Source organism: Microtus ochrogaster, chromosome 10, assembly GCF_000317375.1.
Source record: "Microtus ochrogaster isolate Prairie Vole_2 chromosome 10, MicOch1.0, whole genome shotgun sequence".
NCBI classification, from domain to species: Eukaryota; Metazoa; Chordata; class Mammalia; order Rodentia; family Cricetidae; genus Microtus; species Microtus ochrogaster.
The window spans coordinates 83642405-83651404 of record NC_022016.1 but is presented as its reverse complement, the minus strand read 5'-3'; the positions used below and the strand labels follow the sequence as shown (position 1 = coordinate 83651404).

The following is a 9000-nucleotide window of genomic DNA, read 5'->3' as shown; positions in this document are numbered from 1 at the left end:
GGAAGTTTGGGGGAGGCACCCAGGGACTAGAGAACAATAGTCCCTATGGTTCATCAGCTTGAAATAAACTATTCTAAATGGAAGTCAGAATAGATTTTCTCAAAGAGCCAGGATTTGATTAGTTAATATTAAATCTATCCAGAAGTGACCTAGCTTTCACGACTAACCATATTCTAGAGATTTTTAGAGGAAAGAGGCAATGTGAAACTCTGCCACTCAGACTCCAACATTCCACTAACATTCTCCTATGATCAAAATAAACGGTGACTATTCCTGAATCTGTCCAGCAGAAAACGAGTTCAGCTTAATATGATACAAAAATGGCTAATTTTAAACAAAAGACAATTCAAATGTATTAATATTTATTTCTGAAATCAGCTTCTCACCACACCTACATACCTGGGTGATAACTCACTTTTGGAGGCAAGAAGGAAGGGCCAACTTTTCCATGTGCAACAAAGTATCACATGATAAAACTGATGTGAATTTAATATGTTTTCTTTTAGATGAAAACACAAAATACAAGTACTTCAGGCTTTCCCCAACATAGAACCATGAGTTTTGGGCTGATTTTCACTAATCTGTATATAAAATTGTACATTTAAACCACACCAGTTATATTTTTCACTGAAAAAAATTCAGGTATACTATATTTCCAGCTTGGAAAACAAGTGGATTTGGATTTTTTTGAAAGCAATTTCCATCTATGTGTGAGTGTGTGTGTGTGTGTGTGTGTGTGTGTGTGTGTGTGTGTGTGTGTCTATGCACACACACAGCAGTGTGGTGGTCAGAGGAAAACTTGTTTAAGTGAATGCTGGGAATCAAACTCAGGTTAGTGGCAAGTACCTTTACCAACTGAGCTATCTTGCCAGCCTGTGGATTAGTTTGTCAAAGGGATCTTTTGTTTATTTGCTTGTTTTTGTTTTTTCGAGACATGGTCTCACTAAGCAGCCCTGGCCGTCCTGGAATTCACTAAGTTAACCAGACTGGCCTTGAAATCACAGAGATCCTCTTTGTACAGAACGACCTTTCAATTAGACAAGTGGTTCTCAACCTGTAGGTCTCAACCTCTTTGGTGGGGTCATCTAAGACCATCAGAAAACACAGATACTTGCATTACAATTCATAACAGTAGCAACATTACAATTATGAAGTAGCAACAAAAATATTTTTATGGTTGGGGTCACCACAACAAGAGGAACTGAATTAGAGGGCTGCAGCCTTAATGGAGGTTGAGGACCAGGCTCACCTCCTCCTGCCGCAGTCGACCGAGTGCTGCTGGCTTTATAGGCATGCCTTCCACACCTGATCCGCTTCAGAATTTAGCATCGGAAAAAGTGTCTCTTGACAAACCATTAACATTTTTTTTTGCCAGATTAAAAACCCTATGATTAATATTTTCCTTTTTGCTTTGATTTCTAAATGTTTCAAAACTAAAATAAACCACATTAGTCAGGCAAGCTATATTTTAGTTAACTCTCAGTACACAGATTTTTGCTTACTTATTTTAACAATTTTATCATATATGTGGAGTTTATAGTAATTTGCTCAAATACTTTCCAAAGGCAATTCATATTACAAATTTTTTAAAGAAATCTTTTTTTAATTATTTATTTTTATTTCATGTTTATTCGTGTTTTTGCCTGAATGTATGTCTTATGAGGGTGTCAAATTCCCTGGAACTGGAGTTACAGACAGTTGTGAGCTGCCATGTGGGTGCTGGGAATTGAACCCAGGTCCTCTGGAAAAGCAAACAGTGCTGTTAACTACTGAGCCATCTCCCAAACCCTCATATTACAAATTATAAGTAAACAAAATTGTATTTTAACTGGGATACGTAGTTATGTGGTCCAAGTGCTAGTTCTCAAAATCAAACAACAAAGCAAGCCTTTAAAAGTTATACAAAACTTTGTGTGCAATGAACTTGATAACTGTGTAAATGGACAGAAATGCAGGGGACCCAGTAGGTGACACCAACACCACAAAACAAAAGAAGACAAAAGTTGAAGAGCAGAGCAACTTAAGTGAGCAATACTTCTAGAATGATGACATAAAACGTGCATGCCATCCCACCTTCACCTAGCAATAAAGGCTGGAACCCTGAACAAGAACAGTGTCCAATATATATCTAGATTCCCTAGGATCTAGAACCACTCATGCTGGGGTGGCAAAAAGAGAAAATGCCATCATAACTGACTGTGATAAACAAGAGAAAGGGAACAGGAATGAAGACGAAATCTTTCTCTCCTTATCGCTTAATTTTTTTAATAGAAAAGACTCGCACTTTTGCATGTTGAATCAATACATTGCATACATATAGGGAATCCCTGTCTTGGAGGCACTCCCATTCTAGTGGGAAAGAGGCATTAAAAGTGATGAGCTACTGTGAATGTCACTGAAGGCAGGGAAGTCAAGTCAAGAAGGAGACGTGCTGTGTGTAGCTAAGTCGGGGAGGCTTTGGTGAAGTGCTGAGATCTAAGTGAAAATCTAAAAGAGGTGAAAGAGTTAGCCAAGCAGATTAGAGAGAGAGCAATCCAGGGTAAAGACAGAGCGTGAGTCCCAAGGTAGAACTCACCAGGAATGTTCAAGGAACAGTGGGGGAAAGTCAGCAAAGGAGAAATAAAAGCAATCAGTGAAACAAATCCCAAAAGATTAGGAGCCAGTGATACACAGAGCACATGCCAAGGGATTAGCTGCAGTTGGGGGAAGATAACCTTTCTCAGGCTGGAGGAGAGGAGGAGGGCAGGGAGGATTGTCAGAAGAGGAAGGGGAGACTGAAGGAGTTCGTGCCTTTTCCCTACGAGGTAGTAAATATGTATTCTGCTAAGCAGAGGCAGTGGGAGACTTTAGCCACTGTGGACATCCTGAGAGGACACCAAGCAGACCTGTTTCAGCAAACATCAAAGAACTGAGGGACTCGATATGGATGGTAGCACTAATCCCCAGCCCTGTGAAGCTTCTCCATGAAACCAGAGTAAGAACAGAAGGTATGGATGCAGGAATGACTCAAGCTGACCTTCAGAGGAGCAAAGGATTTAAAACAGCCAATGGTGATATTGTAAGAAGAGCTGGAGCAATAAACGCCAGCCATGACAGTACGGGAGAAGAAGAAACTAAGAGCCTCGGAGACCTAACATGGAACACACAAGCAGAGACTACAGAAAAGGGGGCTCTAAATTATCGGGGTGAGACCTGAAAGCAATGACATGTTAAAAGATGCGGCACAGGGGCTGGAGAGATGGCTCAGTGGTTAAGAGCACGGACTGCTCTTCCAGAGGACCTGGGTTCAATTCCCAGCACCCACATGGCAGCTAACAACTGTCTGTAACTCCAAGATCTGACACCCTCACACAGAGATACATGCAGGCAAAATACGAATGTATGTAAGATAAATAAATTACTTAAAAAAAGAAAAAGATAGCCGGGCGGTGGTGGCACACGCCTTTAATCCCAGCACTCGGGAGGCAGAGGCAGGCGGATCTCTGTGAGTTCGAGACCAGCCTGGTCTACAAGAGCTAGTTCCAGGACAGGCTCCAAAACCACAGAGAAACCCTGTCTCGAAAAACCAAAAAAAAAAAGAAAAAGAAAAAGAAAAAGATGCCGCACAGAACTTCACTAACTAGAAAAGAGCCAAGGCGGTGTTTGAGCAGAAGTGAAGAATTTGAAGGGATGGGTGTCTCTTAGGAAGTTCAGCACAAGGATAACTCAGTTAGAGCTAGTGATGGTAGAGAAGTCATTTAGCATGTTTAAGTTTCTTCACTGAGAAATGGGACAATAACAGTATCTTCTTGGCATGGTTGCCTATGAATTAAATTAATAAATGTGCTTACAAGAGGGTCTGGCATATAGAAAGTGCTCAAAATGAGTACTATACTTTATCATTCTTGCTTCTATAACTACTATTTATTTATACAGCTGCAGACAACTGCCAAGATGATGTGAGAAATCTGTATGAGGCTAGAATCTCAGCTCGTATTAAGAGTCCCTGGCCCAGCATGTGCAAGGCCCAGGGTACAATCTTTAGGAACAAAAAAATAACAACAAAATACAATTTAAATGGAAGGGAAAACTAGGCCAAAGGGCCCAAGTTACCAAAGGTGGAAATGGCAGAAAACTACATAACTGAATGACAAGCTTTGTTGTAAACAATGTGATAGTTGGGGCTGGAGATTTAGCTGAGCGGTAGAACACTTGCCTAACAACTTCTAGGCTCTGGGTTCAGTCCTCTGCTCCCCCAACCAAACAAAGGTTTTGTATCCAACAGGTATTTTCAGTCTTTTAACTTAAAACACATATGCAGTCTCAAACAATTGCAAAATCACTAATACTACACAGCATGAGAAGGAGAAAAAAGGCTAGCTGGAAACCACAGGAGCTTCCATAGCACAAGCAGCAGCACACCAACTGCACTAGAATAAAGAGAGTTGGAGTCTGAGTACAGATGGTAGAGTTGACATTCTTTTAGGATAAAGGCCTGAATCCCTATTGGGGCTGGATTATCTCCTAATGACTATGAGAAAGAATTAATCACCGAGTTGTTAACCAAAAGAGAAAAAGAAAAATCCAAATCATAAGATTTTCCTATCACAAAAAATCTGTTTGATGTCTTCTATCCTTCACCAAAATAAAGGTTCTAGAAGTGTCCATACTTATTCTCTCTCTTAGGGAGTCCACAAGTTTACTAGACTCTGCTCAAACAAGACCCCTTCAAAGGGAACTTGGTGGAATAGGAAGGATACATCTTTAACTTCAGGACACCATGAAACCATATCATGTCGGTGTACTAGACCGCAGGGGTATGCTTCCTCCTGGGAAAGGCTGATCACAGTGATCAGAAAAAGCCTGGAAAGGGCTTTGCAAACAAGGCAGCAAGGACCCACTGCTGCCTCTATTCTGTACCTAGAACAAGACCCAAACTGAAAAAGTAGGTTAGAAAGCTTTGGCCTGGGAAACTGCTAGCAGACTTTTCTTGGGCAATAATTTGTTCCCTGCACAAATTTAGTAGAAAAAAAAAACTGCATTCATATCTGGTCTTGAAATGAAAAACAGTCTGACCTATGCCTTAGAAATTGTACTTAATTGGATAAATTCCAGAAAGATATTCAACAGTTAAGACCTATACAGACTTAAGAAATCTTTCCTCTACTTCAGACTCACAATCAGGTCTGATTTTATCAAATGCTTAAATTAATCACAGTTCTTTTTTTTTTTTTTTTTTTTTTTTTTTTGGTTTTTCGAGACAGGGTTTCTCTGTGGCTTTGGAACTAGCTCTGTAGACCAGGCTGGTCTCGAACTCACAGAGATCCGCCTACCTCTGCCTCCCAAGCGCTGGGATTAAAGGTGTGCGCCACCATCGCCCGGCTTTAATCACAGTTCTTAACATATACTTACAACTACTTCTTATTTCTGACATGGAATCATAAAACAGACACTCTCTATTTCTTGACTATTAATGTACAGGAAAAACCACTGACTTCAGGCTAGAGAGATAGCTAAACAGCTAAAAACTCTTGAGGAGGACCCATGGATTCCCAGCACCCATGTGGTGACTCACAACCACCTGTCACTCCAGGCCCATGGGATCCAACCTCCTTGTCTGTCCTCAGAATGCACTAGGCACACACATGGTACACATACACACATGCAAGTAAAACACTCATACACATACAATAAATCAAAACAAAAAAAAAACCTAGTATCTGTTGAAGGTTAAAGAGATTGCTTAATGATAAAAATTACAAAAAATAAAGTGTTGACTTCTCTTAGAAAAACATTGGAACTTTTTTAGTAGTCATTCTCAAGAAGAGAAAAAACAGAAAAAAATAAACAAAGAATTTATGCACTAAAAAAATGGAGTATGAAGGGTGGAAGTATAGCTCAGTAGGAGACAGCTTATCTACCATACCTAAGACCTGAGCTGGCTCCCCAGCCCCCACCCATTGCCAAAGACAAAATATACATATATAATAAATAAAGTTTAAATTGAAGAGCATAAGGAAGGTAGGAGTCATGCCATCTCCCCAAGTCCTGTGCATGTTCAAAATAGAGGAAACCACATTTACAGGCTCACTCTGTTATTGAGTGAGCCTGTAAATATATAACTCACCCAGTTATTGATCATTTCTAGATCTACTTTAATACCAAGATGAGTAATCTTCATAATCCATCCTCAAATAGAACATTAACAACTTCAATGACTTCATAATCAATACCAACAAAATTAGAAAGCGCTACCACACTTCTCAAGTGAAAACACAAGCTAAAATGTTATGACTAAGCCAAATGCACAGCCTTCGAATGGAATATCCACCGTAATGTGGCTTTTTAACTGTTCTACAAACCCTATCACCGCTCTCTCCAGGTTAGGAAAGGCACACAACGACACAAAGCAGCGTGCTCAGTGCTGCCAGAACAGCTGCTTGGAACAGTGAGAGCTGCATAAGCAAGAGATCTGTTGACAATCTAATTTAGGCTACCTCCAGATTCCACAGCCATGACAAGCCGCATGCAAGTCTTCTCTGCTATCAGAACATTCCAGTTTACCTAATCTCTGCTGGGCTACTGTGCAAATCTATCCACGCAATGCAATATGCTGAGAGTCTCCAACGTGGTAAAGTGGCCTTCGCAGGAGGATGGGCATCAACAGGCCTTCGAGGGCCAAGGCAGCAATGGACAGTGGTGATAAGGACAGAATCCCAAAGTCCCACCCAACAAGAATGGACTCTCCTAGCCAGTTTACCCTAAAGGCTTCTGTAGCAATTCACCAAAGAGAAAGGGTGATTTGGGCGCTCAGTTTTGCTTTCAGAGTCTGCGAGGGTTTGCGTTGCCTGAACAATGACTCGCTTGCTCCGAGCGGCCTCCCAACCCCCACAACTTGGCTTCTGGTGCGGCTAGTCACCCTGAAAGCTGCCAGGGCTGTCACTCGGTGCCTTCCAGCAACCGGACTTGGCTCCTAAACGATTTGTCAGATCATCCTCCCAATATGGCTGCCAGAGTAATCCTGGTCGGCTGAACGTCGAGCCCACACCAGCCTTCCTCCCAGCTGGCCAGCATCCAACAAGCCCCCCTCCCTTTGCATCCTTCCTCCGTCCAGCCCTTGAGCCCTCCGCACCACCGGATGCCCTTTCCTACCTGCATCGGGCACAGGGGCATTGCCACATTCCCAGTCGGAACCCTGATGCCAACCACAATGGGGATGAGAGGGTGAGCTAGCCTCAAGCCGGGCAGGGCCGGCTCCCTCAGAGCTGCACTGTGCGCAGATACCGCGGCGGGACAGCGACGGCTCTGCTGGTCCGAGGACAGAGCGGGGCCTGGCAGCCCGGGGGAAGCGGAGGGCCGGTGCAGGGCACTGCGGAGGACCCGCAGGCCGCTGGACCAAAGCCCGGAGCTCGCGATCGGCCAGCCTAGGCTCTCCACCGAGGGCGAGGCTCCTCAGCGCGGACCCGCTGCTCCGGTAGGTCGCCCCGCTTCCTCGCTTCGCCCGCCCCAGGCCCGACCCCAGCCCGAAGTGTGTCCCGCGGGAGCGGCCCTCCCGACCGGCCGCCGCCGCACCACCGCCCACCTCCCCTCAGCCGCCCCAGCTCCGCCTCTCAGCTCAGCCTCCTCACCTCAGCGGCGCTGCGGACCGACGGGCGAGCCGGCCGAAGTCAGAAGACGCCAGGGCGCGCAGGGGCGCGGGAGGCCGGGCACCGACGCAGCTGAGAGAGAGCAGCGGCCGCCGGGAGCCGCAGGGCGCCGCTCCGCAACCCCATCACGCAGCCGCCCAGGTCTGCATCGAGGGTTGGCGGGAGGCAGGGGCGCGGCGGTGGCTGCAGCAAGGGAGCAGGGGAAAGCTCGGACGCGAGCTGTCGCCTCCCGGTACCACGGCCGTCTGACTACACCGCGTCGCCGCTCGCCAAAACTCCGCCCGAAGCCGCCGGCGCGGGACACCGCCCCGAGCTAGAGCGCCGCGCGTCACTTCGGCCCGCCCAGCAACCGAGACCGACGCGAAAGGTGACCAATCGAGAGGAAGATCGGGAGACGGAGACCAATAGGGAGGCGAGTCCGTCAGAAGGGGCGGGAGAGGCTAGCGGAGCGACGGAGACCCTCGCGCGCCCCCTGCTGACCCAGGCTCCGATGCGGGTGCGGGCGTGTCGGGTGGGCGAAGCCGGTGACCCCCCAAGGGTGTTCACGCGTAGCTGCCGCGCCTGTGTGGCCGGATGACCCGCTTCGTAAAGGGACAAAAGATTGGCTGAGTGACCGGGCAGGACTGGACGGTCCAGCTGCCATCCGAGGGCTGGGATTCTGTGGGAGCGGCCGAGTGTGGAGTCATTGTCCGTTTGGAAAACAGCTCACACGGGTGAAGCCGCCGAGCCCGGCGCGGTGGGAAGGGAAGCACGCGCAGGCAGGAGTGTATCCAGCAGAAAGCTTCCTGGCCTATTCTTGTCGAACCCCAGCACAACACCTCCCACACGCCACCTTGGGAGAAAAGGAGGAATGAGTAATGGGAAAGCATGACTTTGTGGGCATTCAGCGTTTCCTTGGGAGACGGCGCGCTGGTGTGAGCCGAGGGAACAAAACGCTTTGTGTGGCGCCCCGTGAATGGGGTGAGCGGCCCGGGAGAGAAGCCCCTAAAGGGGGTTCCAGAACTCAGAACACAAAAGCTCTACGAGCCATGTTTTTTTTTTTTTTTTTTTGAAAAAAAAAATCAGATTTAGCTCAAAGGAAAAGCCCCACAGCCGTTCATGAGCAGCTCAATTCAGTACTTAAAAAAAAAAATTACAATGACAACCTGCCAATCACACTTCCTTTGAAGGTTGAGTAACATCTTTTGGACTTACTAGCAGAAATTGAAAGTAGGATTTTTTTCTCCTTCCTGACTTTAATACAGCCTTTTTGGGTAGAGAAAGGCCTACACACTAAAACATGAAAATTAACTTTCTAAACTAACGGTTCTGGAAAATCGCCATGACCCAGTAATTCCATATTTATTGGACAGTTCTCATTGTATTTATTCGTTTG

At 45.8% G+C, this 9000-nt stretch overlaps 1 protein-coding gene across 11 annotated transcripts in view; it reads right to left on the bottom strand.

The window, feature by feature from the left end:
- Window positions 1-7884, bottom strand: part of Kif1b (kinesin family member 1B) — a 144018-nt gene extending 136134 nt beyond the window's left edge. For 10 of the 11 annotated variants that reach the window (XM_005353694.3, XM_005353693.3, XM_005353702.3 and 7 more), the window contains exon 1: window positions 7608-7866. The gene's annotated coding sequence lies outside the window, so the exon portion shown is untranslated. Of the gene's footprint in view, window positions 1-7607 lie in introns of all 11 variants that reach the window. The other variant, XM_005353703.3, reaches the window with a different exon arrangement.
- Between the last annotated feature and the right edge of the window lie 1116 nt (window positions 7885-9000).